This window comes from Dioscorea cayenensis, unplaced genomic scaffold (assembly GCF_009730915.1).
Source record: "Dioscorea cayenensis subsp. rotundata cultivar TDr96_F1 unplaced genomic scaffold, TDr96_F1_v2_PseudoChromosome.rev07_lg8_w22 25.fasta BLBR01001772.1, whole genome shotgun sequence".
Taxonomy (NCBI): domain Eukaryota; kingdom Viridiplantae; phylum Streptophyta; class Magnoliopsida; order Dioscoreales; family Dioscoreaceae; genus Dioscorea; species Dioscorea cayenensis.
In genome coordinates this window covers 1-13,768 of record NW_024088163.1, presented here as the reverse complement: position 1 = coordinate 13,768, position 13,768 = coordinate 1, and the positions used below count along the sequence as shown (strand labels likewise).

Sequence of the window (13,768 nt, the reverse complement as noted above, 5' to 3'; positions counted from 1 at the left end):
AATCTCTATGTCTTTTCACCAAAACGAATATCGTATATAAAAGACCCAATACTACTAAACTAAGAGGTAATGAGTCAAAACCCAAAACTCAAATATCAATTTATAATTTTATATAACAATCACCTACCTACCTCTACATGGTTGTATAGGTGTATGTAACCAATTTTCTTAAAATAAATAAATAAAATAAATAAAAGAACTTTCTTTTTGTAAAGCCAAGCACTTCCATCTCCCATTCTCTCCCTCCTTTTTTTCCTCTTTCATGCAATCCACCTTTACATCATTCTCTTCCTCCACCCCCCTCTCTTCACTCTAAAAAATAAACCCTAAAAACCTTTTATTATTATTATTATTTATTATCAATTTTTTTATTATTAAAATTTTTATTATTATTTTATTATTTTATTCTCCTCCTTCCCTCCTTCCCTCCCTCCCATTTATAAAGCTATGTCTCCTCTCCTCCCCTTCTTCAACCCCATTCCCACACTCACACCCACACTAACCTCAACCTCCATGGCTTCTTCTTCTTCTCTCCTTATCCTCCTCCTTCTCCCTACCTTCTTCTTCTTCCCTTTCCTCTCCCTCCAATCCAACAACAACAACAACAACCAATCCACCTTCATCTCCCTCATCAAACACTCTCTCTCCAGTTCCTTCTTCTCCACCTGGCTCCTGCCTTGCACTGAATTCAAACCCAACTGTTTCTGTGACTTTCCGGGCATCACATGTGATGATCTTGATTTTGTTTCAATGTTAAACCTCTCTTCCCGCTCCCTCGCCGGAGACTTTCCTCCCGGCATCTGCTCCTACTTACCCAAACTCCGCACTCTCCGTCTAGATAACAATCATATCCATAATGGTTTTCCAATTGACGTCCTCAACTGCTCCTTCTTGGAAGAACTCAACATGTCTTACTCAAGCCTCACCCGGAACTTTACCTGACTTCTCACCTCTCCGGTACTCCCTCCGCTCTCTTGACCTCTCCAACAATTTCTTTTCCGGTGACTTTCCGACGTCTGTCACTAATCTTTCCAATATAGAAGTCCTCAACCTCAACCCAAAAACCCGGGTTTCGACGTTTGAGGTTGCGGAATCGATCTCGATGTTATCCAAGCTGAGAATTTTGATCCTCTCCACCACTTCTTTGAGAGGAGACATCCCGCCGTGGATCGGAAACATGACGTCACTCACCGACCTTGAGCTGAGCGGTAATCTCCTCACCGGTAGCATTCCGGCAACTCTTGGCAAGCTTCACAACCTTCAGTTTCTTGAACTCTACTACAACCGCCTCACCGGAGTTATCCCTGAGGAACTTGGCAACTTGTCCAAGCTTATTGATATAGACTTATCGGTGAATCAGTTAACCGGCGAGATACCGGAGAAGCTATGTGAGCTGCCGGAGCTTCAGGTCTTACAGCTTTACAGCAACAAACTCACCGGAGAAATACCAATGGAGCTCAGTAACTCAACTACACTCACAATGCTATCAATATACCGGAACTCGCTATCCGGTAGAGTGCCTCCGATGCTCGGAAAGTTCTCGGGACTTATCGTGCTTGAGCTTTCGGAGAACCAGTTTTCCGGTGAGCTTCCTGCTGAGACTTGTGCCGGAGGACAGCTTCTTTACTTCCTGACACTTGGAAACTTCTTTTCCGGCACTTTGCCGGAGTCTTTAGGATCTTGCCTTAGTCTCATTAGATTCAGAGTGAATGACAATCACCTCACTGGCACCATTCCTGAATCCATCTTTGGTCTACCGCATGCCTCCATTATTGATCTTGGCTTCAATCAACTCCATGGTTCTATTCCAAAAAGCATTGCTGGTGCCAAGAATTTGACTGGATTGTTCTTGCAAAAACAATCAGATTTCAGGTGCAATTCAGTTGAGATTTTCTTTGGCTTCTGGATTGGTGAAGATTGATCTTAGTAACAACAAGTTGTCTGGACCCATCCCTGAAGAAATCTCAAGTTTGAGTAAACTCAATCAGCTGTCATTGCAAGGGCAACATGCTTGATTCACCAATTCCTTCTTCACTCTCCTCCCTCAAGTCCCTCAATGTACTCAATCTTTTCCAACAATGCTCTCTCTGGTGAGATTCCGGAAAGCCTGTGTCAGCTTCTTCCAAATTCTTTGGACTTCTCGAATAATCGGCTTTCCGGCCAGGTCCCGGTGCCTCTGCTTAAGGAAGGTTTGATGAGAGTGTTTCCAGTAACCCAGGTTTATGTGCTCCTGTCCATCTCAATGTCACAAGTGATCAACTTCTTCTTCCTCTTTGCCCGCAACCGAGCTTGCGGAAGCGTCTCAACAATGTTTGGATCATCGGTCTCTGCTTGATGCTATCGGTGTTTGGAATTTTACTCCTGGCAAAGAAATGGATTAGCAAGCGGAACCAACAAGAGGAACAAGAGGGTATATCTTCTTCCTCTTCTTTTTCTTATGATGTTACAGAGCTTTCATAAGCTTAGTTTCGATCAACATGAGATTGTCGAGGCTTTGATCGACAAGAACATAGTCGGACACGGTGGTTCAGGAACCGTTTACAAGATAGAGCTAAGCAACGGGGAATGGGTGGCCGTAAAGTTATGGACTAGAAAGGCGAAAGATGGTTCTTCCGATCGCTTGTCCTTTGACAGGGAACTCCGGTCGGAGGTCGAAACTTTGGGGAGTATTAGACACAAAAATATTGTCAAGCTCTATTGTTGCTTTTCAAGTCTCGATAGCAATCTCCTCGTCTATGAGTACATGCCAAATGGTAACCTTTGGGATGCTCTACACACTGAATGGAACTTCTTGGATTGGCCTACTCGACATCGGATTGCGCTCGGTATCGCGCAAGGTCTTGCTTACCTTCACCACGATCTCTTGTTTCCAATTGTTCACCGTGACATCAAAACATCGAACATTCTTCTAGACGCTTCATTCGAGCCGAAGGTTGCTGATTTCGGCATTGCAAAAGTCTTGCAAGCAAGAGGCCATGACTACGATTCCACCACCACGGTTATTGCTGGCACTTATGGCTACTTAGCTCCAGGTACTAAATAAATTAACTGATGTGGGACTATTAGTAGAAATATTTATTATCTTCGACATTACTTATTTTTTCCATCTTAGAATACGCGTACACATTCAAAGCGACAACAAAATGCGACGTTTATAGTTTCGGTGTTGTGTTGATGGAGTTGATCACGGGAAAAAGCCGAGCGAGCCAGAGTTCGGCGAAAACAGAGACATCATTCATTGGGTGTCAAGTAAGATTGCAAACAAAGAAGGGAAACAGAGGTGTTAGACAAGAGATTATCTTGGAGCCCTTTCAAGGATGAAATGATTCAAGTTCTTAGGATTGCATTAAGATGCACCTGCAGCAGCCAACTCTGCGCCCAACCATGAATGAAGTTGTTCAACTCTTAATTGAAGCTGATCCATTCAAGTCTGATGCAATTACCTCACCATCATCCAAGTTCAAGTCGGCGAAAAAAACCCGACGTAACTGCCGGCATTCGAAAGTACGGAATATTTACTTTTGCGATCCCAGATCAAAGTACAAAATACGAAATACGAAATACGAAATATGAAATATGCAATATGCATTGACAAAAACACAAGCCTGAACAAATGAAGCTTCTTGTTGGTCTCTTTTTGAGCATATGAATTACATCATAGACTAAGCTATAGAAAAGTTAAGGTAGTGTCCTTATAGTTATAAAAAAGACAGAGAGATAGATATCTTAGTTTTGGAATGTTCTTGCACTCTTTGTCTCTGTAGCATCTGGTGCTTTGCTTTCAAGTGGAAAAATAAAAAAGGCATATAACAATTATTATTAGTATTTTTTTCTTTTTTTAGAGTATTCTCCTCCACTATATATATATATATATATATATTTTGTATGAAGGTGATATAAAGAAATAAAGAGTGACAAATGTGAGAGTATGATTTGGCACTCCAAAAAAGGAGGTTCCTTATTGCATTATTTGTGTTCCAAAGTTAAGTGGATTCTATTTGTGGGGTCTTCCATTTATATACTAAATATTCCTTTGTATTAGATCTTTTTTATTTATTCTATTTAAAACTTATAGAGTTTTATTTATTTCATACTTGTAAATTTTGATAACTTTGGTTGTCTTAGTTCACTAGAATAAGTAAAGTAATATTATGATTAGATAAATAATATAATACTCTTAATATAAATTTGTCTAGTTTAAATTTTTTTAAAAAATTTATATAATCAAAATGATTTTCTAACTATGATTAATGGTGAATTAGAGGGTAAATTAAGGGGATGAACTACATTAACCACACAAAGTGCAATGAAGTCCACTAATAACAAGTGGGAGCTACCTTTAAAGATAAAAATTCTCAATGTACATACACCAGCATTTGTTTGGATGCCACCACTTTGAACATCATGAAGCATCTAATTGGTTGGATTAGTCATTCATTAAGCCAATCCAAATTTAACATCATATAAAATTATGAGATGAAAATATAAAATATTTGCAAAGAAGGAAAAGTCTGATATCTGTTTTAAATAAAAGTTGTAAAAAAAATGGGAAGAAAATTAAAATAACAAACATACTCTGTAAACTGTCACTAGCACAACTAAAACTATTCACAGAAAAACACAACTAAGACCATTTTTACATGTCTAACACTTTCAAGTGCTTTGACAAATTTTATTGTTCTATGATGTCTCTGTACCAAATAAGATTTTATTGATGAAACTAAGAGAGAGGGCTTTTATTTGCGACCCGTGTTGTCGACAAGAGCTTTCGATTTCCATTCTTTTTCTTCATCATCAATGTGTACTTTGATAGAAGCTCTTTGCCTCCTGCTTTCATCGTCAACTCGCAGCAAGAGACGTTTTCTCTAATTTGCCTTCGTACATGTTCGAGATCGGAACGAATGCACCTTCTTTGTGCATAACCATCCATGAGCTGCTCTCAATGCAGCTCCCAACGAAGCTAGTCTGGGACTCGTAAAAATAACATGTAAGTCCTTATTGACCACAAGAAATGGTAATAGAATTGCATCATTTTTCCAAATGGATGGTTGTTTTATAAATAATTCAATGAGTTCAACCATCTCACATGTTACCGAGTTCTGATAATGTTGAATTGTCACAAACTCCCAGTTGAAATGAAAAACAAATGTATCAACAAAGAGCACAATTATACGTTCTTATGAAATGGCTACTAACTTGACTGAAATGCATAATAGCATGATATTGGATAAAAACAATCAAGGTAGAATAATCTATGAAGAAAGTCTAAAATTAAAAAGTATTTAAGAGACAAAGTAATCATGTTCAAACTTACGGGTCTTTGGACGGTATAGATGGGACATCCAAAAATGGTAGCTATTGATTTCAGAATGCTTTGATTTGATGATGCTCCACCAGTAGCAATTATTCTATTTGGTGGAGTTGGCATACCAAATCTCTCAGTGTGTCCTCTCATCGACAGAAGCTGGCCTTCTATAAGGGCACGCACCTAAATATAAGATAAGAATGAGGTTTCACAAGTGATTTTGGTACAGAAGATGAAGTAACAAATATTTGATGAATTCAAACCTCTGAAGCTTCATCAAACAACACCACTTCTTTTTCTTTTGACTCATTTAGTGAGTCTGCAGCAAAGTTCTCAACCGCAAACCTGTGAACTCCAACTATATTTGAAGAAAGATTAATGTTACAAAGTGAATTGATGAATTATCATGGAATGGAAAAAAATATTGATCAGTTAATACCTGGCATTGGAGGTAGAATTTCATGTTCCTTGTAATAAAATCCAAGCTTTCCACCTGAAGGCAGGATAGCAAGGTAAGTAAAGACGCAAACCAGAATGATAACTTGGTGTCAAGACCATAATGAATAAATAATAAACCTAGCAGTTACTCAGGCCACTAAGATGAATAACAATAGGAAAAATGACTTTCCAGGATAATCTAAGTAAAAGAATATTATGAAGCCCAACAGAAACACGATAAAAGGATAAAAGAATTCATACAATGTGGATTTGCATAATGTAAAACAGAAAAAATAATGAAATATATAAACCAATGGATAAATATGACAAGGCATTATTAGTATGTGATGAAGGCAGGGGAGGACTACAATGAGAAATGCACTTGATGAAGCTATCAAATGAAAATATTTGCATCACTGACATACAACAAGAAATCCTAATGCCCAGCCTAGAATTATATCAAGCAAAGTAAAGGAAAACAAACCATTAAGATGAGGGGTGCTCTCCAAATATGTGTTAAAAACATCCCAAGATCCCTTCGCGCACCGGTTACGAACATCTATGATCACATAGAAGTCAAGCACTCATCAGATCACTTGCAATAATAATTTGTATTGGTACTCTTTGAAACAATTCATGTTTTCTATTTACCTTCCCGAGTTAGGGATGCATTTTTGTAGACCAGCATTACCATATAGCTCTTTGGATCCACGGGATTCGGGAAGACATGGCCTTCAAGGCTTGGCCGAGGTTCACTAGTTATGCCAAAAATCTATTAGAAGCAAACAAATGGTTATTAATCAGTGGTTTCATGGAGATTAAAAAAAAAATCTCAACAAATCAACCAAAAAATGATGCAGTGCAACTCACAGTGTCACTGGTACCAAGACTAATAGCCAAATCTCCAGGAGTATTATGGTCAAACCTGTACATGTCCAAGCATATATAATGGTCAATCCACAATACCAAGCATTACAAACATGTAATGATCTAAAGATCTATTCAAAGCTAACATCCAAGCGGCAAAAAGCTCCTATGACATCAATCATTTTAATCTTAAGAATGCCAAGAAATATGCAGCAATAAAAGGTTTAAATATGCGTTAAAATGAAAGCTTAAAAAGGCTGGAATATGAACACCAAACAAAAGAAAATACAGCAGAGTAAAACAAAGGAGCTGCAGATTATGTAGATAAGATTTATTGACACTGATTACCAACCTGCCAAGCTATTTGGATTGTCTCCAGACCAGTGGATAACCAAGCAGCTGCTCTTAAATTGGAACCTGTCAGCATGGATGCCGCAAAAAGTAATTATTCTCATAATTAGTAATAAAATAAATAAATAAATCCCCTTGTCAAAAGACTTAGTAGCTAGTTCTAGACATCAAAGACATGTGCATGATGTTAAATAATTACATGAATAGTGTCCTAGTATAGAGAAAAACACAGGTGAAAGAAACAAAAGTTAGGGAAGGAGCGGAAATGCAGAAGGTACCATTGTGACTGCCTATACCAACTTTAAAAACTGCGTTTTAGCAATAGGGGAATATAACTGAATAAATAAAGATCAGATGTTTCATTGGCGTAGATAAGAAAACATAGTTTTTCCAGGGGTGTATTAGTTACACATTTTTTCATGTTCATGCAAAAATCCCTAGAGTTTTCTAGGTCTTTTATAAAGAAAGTTCTGTTTTGTTTCCAAATTGAATAGAAGTTAGGTTTTCTGTTTTATAGTTTGAATAGGATTTATTCAATATATGATAATCCATTAACTATGTTAATCTAAAACATAAATCCTAAAGTCCGCTAATCTTTTTGTCCTTTTTAGGTTATAGGCAACATTTCAAGGTGCTCTATAACTAAATATGACATGTAATTTAAAATAATTTGAGATATAGAATCAATGAGAATTATTTAGTTGAAACTGCGTGAAAGTCTGGTACCTCATAAATCAGAACACAACAAATTCAAAAATAAAAATTAAGAAGCAATACATAATCATGAACAAACAAAAAAATTAAGTGAAATCGACATAGCTTTATTACATCTGAAAGCAATATGCTCAACAGACAATTCCAACTACTTGTCCACAAAATATGGAGCTATTGGACCAGCAACTGTAGTGAGATGGTTACAATTTCCCAAGCTTCTTTCCTCTTAAACCCTGGAGCAGTAACCTACAAAAGCTTACAATGAGAAAAATCTAGAAGCCAAAAACATCAAAGCTCAGGTTGAGTCTAAAAAGGCAAACCTCCAAAACAACTTTAGACCAAATACGCTCCTTAATATCCATCAAATTCATGCCTGCTGCGTCAGTCTCATCGATACTAGCATACCCTCCAATTAGAAGAGAAGCCATGAAGGAACTGACAAGAGAGATCCTCTCAGTGTTATGATAAATTTCTTCCTGTGTTTTAAATAGCTTTTTCGAATTTGGGGGCCCTGTGAATCTCCTCATATGCACGGGATCCAGTAAGCTGATAATTTCCAGTGCACGACAGCTTCCTCACATTTCTCGGCATTGCACAGTAGTACTGCTGTCCATCCATATAGGTGACTCCTTTGTAGAGAAAGCGTCAGCAAGCTGTGACACTAAAGGCACTTTCGCGTTTAAAGAGGCTAAGATAGCATTGCTACCCTTCCTCCAGTAAACACTTCCATGTTGTTGTCCACTCACCTGAAATAGCAGCAACCCTTCCAAAGTCCACTTTAGACTTCAACTTTTCTAGCAAAAGGTCCAAAGCCTCCACCCACATCAGGGTTGGGGAAACTATTCTGCTATTATCTGAAGAATCTCTGTAGACACCATCCTTGGTCTTGTAGTGTGGCAGTTCAGAATCAAAGTTGATTTGCTCTGAAGCGACGATCGAAAGGTTGGCATCTAAGATGGTTGCCTTCAATGACCTGTTAACAAACAAAAGCACATTCAACCAATTGTTGGTGTTCTGAGGACATAAAAAGCAAACAATAGCATATAGACCTTCCAGAGTTTATCAGACCACAAAATTTTGTTAGCAAAAGAAGAAGACACAGCGCTCACCTTCCATGACAAAAAAAGATCAGAGAGATCCATTGGGAATGCCAATGAATCCTTATCTAAAGGAAAGATTCTCCACTGGAAATTTTGAGTATTTCATCATAAACAAACAGACTACCTAAACTAAAGCACATTACTTGAATTCAAACTATTTCTTCTGTGATGATTCCATCAAAGATTGCTACCAAACCAGAAGGAAAAAAAAAAACTTTTTTGGTGAAAGATTCTATTACTACTAAAACTATATCAAACTACAAAAAGGTTAGCAACTGTTCTAGCAACTGTTCAATTGCGTTGCTGACATCCAAACAAACAATATATTTGCATAAATTAGACCATAACTAGAAAGAAAAACAAGAACTTGAAAGCATGATGGCATTCTTCACAGTATAAACTAGCATAATACTCCAAAAACACATGAAAAATTTATTCAAAATCACACGACCACAGAATATCAAGATATAAAGTCAATGTATGACGATCAAAAGATTAAAAATCACAAAATTGAAGGAAGAGATAAAGATACTCACTGAGTGGAGCTATCAAGGCCAAGAAAGAGAGCATCATCAGGAAGAGCGTAAGCCATGAGAAGAGAATTTGGATGGATTGAGGAAAAGAATTGGGAAAGAGTTTGAAGAATATGAAGTTGTAGGGTTTGGCGTCGGGCAAACAAAGGGGATGGTGAGATAATGGATGGATCGTTGTGAAGAGCAGTTAGAGATAAACATTGAACCTCTTCCAAATCAGGGAAACGAGTGAGATAACGCGCATATCGTTGGTGACAGATTCATTTAGATGAACAGTGAATATCTTCTAAATCAGATTCGAAGATGGTAACTCCTACGTGATTTTAAAACCTCAAAACGTAAGTGTATTCCCAAGATATATCTGAATATACGCCAAAACAAAGAAAATATTATATTAAAATAAATAAATAAAAATGGAGTATTGCTTTCGTTGAGAGTCGAACTCAAGACCTCCCGCTTACTAAACGGGTGCTCTAACCAACTGAGCTACGAAAGCTGTTGTTGTACTTGAAAATTGTTAATAAAATAATATTATTTACCTGACTTTTAAGCAAAATTTAAATTTATTATAACCATTAAAATAAATATCATGAATAATATGATTATCGAGACAATACATTCAAGCCTCAAAATTTCTGACAAAAACATAGATGGAACAATTCAATTGTAATATAATACCAATTTAAGGTTATACAAGACTCTGTTTTCCTTTCTTTTCTACTGAAATCTTGTTAGTTTTTAGCATTGAAAGGCAACAACTGCAAATGACACTGGTATTGAATGATCATCATTCAGTAGTATATTTCCAAAACCTCACTCGCTGACAATGCAACAAAGCTCCAAGCTACTAGCGCATTATGCTGTCATCGTGATGTATGGCCGGGAGATCCCACTACGCAGGGCAGTAGCTTTCCAACTCTGATATGAAGTTGTTTTGAGATCAAGAGATTTAACAATATATTTTCTCACACACCATTGTCGGCTAAAAGAAGAGATGATGTGTTTTGGCATAAGAGTGACGCAAGTCTAGAGAGTGATAGATTTAGTTCATTTTACCCGCATAAGCATAATCCAGCTTCAGCATTTGCAATCACTACATCATGATCGTGGCATACAGAATTTCTGAACTGTCTTGTAAAATGGATTGGTTCAGTTTCTTCCTGTATGCCGGAAAAAGAAAAAGAAAATTGAAGTTAATGCAAATAGGTTGACGATTACAAAAAGGAAATTTTTCTAATGTCTTCGCTTTCATTTGCTAGAATTCCATATTCTTTTGTGAAACCAAACTACTGAAATACTTCTCTTTTCTCATATCTGGCGTATGGACAATTTTGGGAGGTCGAGAAATATAGCTTCTCTACCTTTTCATGAGCGAAACATTTAAATGGTCGGCATAATAGAAAAGACATTGACGCAGGACCAACAGGAAGAAGAGAGAAAAGTAAAGAGAGTGGACGGCAAATGCTGCTCAAGAAACCCTCTTCAAAAGAAAGCACATCCTGCTTTACATCCCTGAACTTTCATCCAAGAAATGTGAAAATACTTTCTCATCAACCATACGCATAACACGAGTGGCATCTTCATGCCGGCGATCAAGTTCATCAAGCAGAAATTTTGGCTGAAAGCATAAAATCCGAGCAGCTTGAGGCGTCAAATGTGACTCACTAATATCCATAGATAACATATATATATATATATATATATATAGATATACACATATATATATAAATATAAAGTGTACATGGAAATATTTCAACTAGTTTTACGTGTTTTGTTGAATAACACCGGTACATCCATTTCATTAAAACCGCTTCTGGAGACATATCAATTTATTCAGAATCATGCATGTGGGTTGATCAACAATGTTCCTGAAACTAGATTCCCGGATGAGGCCTTTTGCGCTGAATTGGCAAATTAGACCTTAAATTTTTTATAGTGAAGATAGCGAGCCCAGTGAGTGCATAAAAAGCGTCATACCATAGGGCCAGGCTGGCTTGATGATTGTCAGAGGTAAACAAAAGCATCAGTAATAATAAGATCCTCAAATTGGGTGAGAAAAACATCAGGAAAGATAAGCTCCTCAATTGGACGTAGATGCATTCAAAAGACATGGATTAACTTGTGTACAATTGTAGCTGTGAAACGAAAGATCAGTCTCACCACTTTTTCTACATGGTTCTGCAAGGATCCTTTGTTTGCAAGAATGTGCTTCCATATACATGCCATATGAATACAAAGGAAAGAGAAAATTTGGGTGATGGTTGCCCAGAAAGAATAGAAACACAAAGAAATACTGGCCACGTTACAAAGGATACAGCGAGACAAGATATAAACTAAAATTTTACTATATTGAATGGTCAAGGATTAAACATAAATCAATAACATTCATCAAAACATTCCAGACTCAAAAAGTTCCACACCGACATAGGCATTGGATGAAGAATGTTTTCTATGGGTATCTCTGATCCATACTTTCTTGCTCACATCAAGTTTCTAAGTACGCGAGTTGAGGAAGCCAGCAAACCATCATCACAAAATAATTATACATGGTATTTTACATTGGACTGATCAACAAATGAAGACATGAAGACATATAAGTACAGGTTTTTCAAAGTGTGGTGAACGTGCAGCTTTTCGAGTGTAGATAAATAAAACAATGCCCAGCATTCTAAAGACGACAGATCAAACGATGAAAGATTAACTTACGCTATGCTTATACTTTTGCACATCAGGGAATATTTTGCAAAGCGCTTCAATATCGCCTTCATTCTGTCAGTTTGATTAACTTTGGTTATGCTGATGACACTTAAGAAGTTTCAGTGAAGAAGGCCTTCTCAACATCTCTGCGCGCAAGAAAGAAAGAGTTGATGGCATCAAATATCTCATTCACAGATGACAAACTAGTGAAATGTAATTTTCCAGACCGCACTGCTATATTCAACAAAAGCATGCAAGCTTGCACACAGATCCTATAACTTTCAATAATAATCACAAATAACTGCTCCATGAGTAAACAAGTTGAATGTGGGGCATGCCGAGGAGGTTTCAAAACACACGAGAGAGAGGCCTGAATGAACATAAAAGCATGTATGTGCACTCTACCGAAAACAGTCTTGGGAAAGCAGTTTTAGATGTGTCCATTCTCTCCTCAGTGGGCTTTTTATAGAACATTGGTGGATATGAAGTTCAGTAACACTAAATATTTGCTACTAAACTTTACACGGAGAGGTTGGTGTGGCAGCATCATGGCTTTCATAGCCTTACCATAAAAATATAAATGAAAGAAAATAAAACGAGTTTACCTAGCTGCTGATGAAATTCACTAAGGAAAGCGATGACCTACCATTTGACATCACTCCAACTGTGCAGTTCTACCCGCGGGTTTTCATCACATGATTCACGAGGCGAGAAAGATTTCAACACCTTGCGAAAGATTGAGGAATTAAAAGAAAATGGTAGTTTAGCGATGTCAGCTCGATTAAATAATCATAATAAGAACAAAAGTGAAACAATTCCAATACTGCAAAAGTAATATATTGAAGCAAACGAGAAGATCATCGATTTAAGAAATGCATGTCCACCACGCTAGACCATCCTAATAACAAAGCATAAGAAATTCTTGGTGACGTGGCCAAACGCATGGCGTCATCAAGATGTTATGGTAACAGGAGATTCAAGAAAACATAAATGCGGTTGATGTGTGGGGGAAAGCGGTGATTAGAAAAGGGCTTGCCAGTAACTAAATATATTATTTAACCAAGATGGATAATTTGTCAGCGGCAACACAATGGCTGACATATTGACAAGGTTTTCCAGTTTACAGGTTACGGTGGAAAAGAGAGATGAATATACTTGATGAGTCGAAATCAAGATCTTAAATCTCAAACCAAAGGAGTACCAACAAATTGCACACATAGAAAATGTGTGGCAACAAAGCAACCGTCGAGGATTTGAATTTACAAAAACTGTTTGATTTCATCTGAATAGATTGTGAGTTTTTATGCAAAAGACAAAACAAATGAGAAAAGAAGCAATTTCTCATACTCTGCACTTCTAATTAGTGTTGCTCTCATATTTTTCTTATCATTTTTCATTCATCCAAACATACACAAAATTATTATAAATTAAATAAATAATGGAAGCCAATTCAACTGAACAAAATGAGGCATAAATAAATAAATTCTAGTCATCTACACCTTAAAGCTTAAGCTTTTGGCAAATCCATACAGCATAAATAAGAAACCCATGCATCAAGAAAAGGTAAGCACACACACCCAAAAAGGTTGGGTACAGGCTATTTTTGAAATAATACAAACTTTTATCATTTAGAAATGTACCCTGTGCAACAATGACCAAATTAGCAAGGTGCACATTTAAAAACAAAACAGCAAATTATATTTAAATATTTAAAAAACATATAATGTAAGGGCCCAATTGATTTTTTAAAATAAAAAAAATAC

General features: G+C 37.0%; 1 non-coding gene and 2 pseudogenes across 1 annotated transcript; 1 reads left to right on the top strand and 2 right to left on the bottom strand.

Moving 5' to 3' along the window:
• The first annotated feature begins 487 nt into the window (after positions 1-487).
• Positions 488-3,573, top strand: LOC120256974 (annotated as a pseudogene).
• A 1,266-nt stretch (positions 3,574-4,839) lies between these two features.
• LOC120256976 lies at positions 4,840-10,983 on the bottom strand (annotated as a pseudogene).
• On the bottom strand, positions 9,731-9,804 carry TRNAT-AGU. The gene has a single exon. It is a non-coding gene; the product is annotated as a tRNA-Thr (tRNA).
• Positions 10,984-13,768: the final 2,785 nt, after the last annotated feature.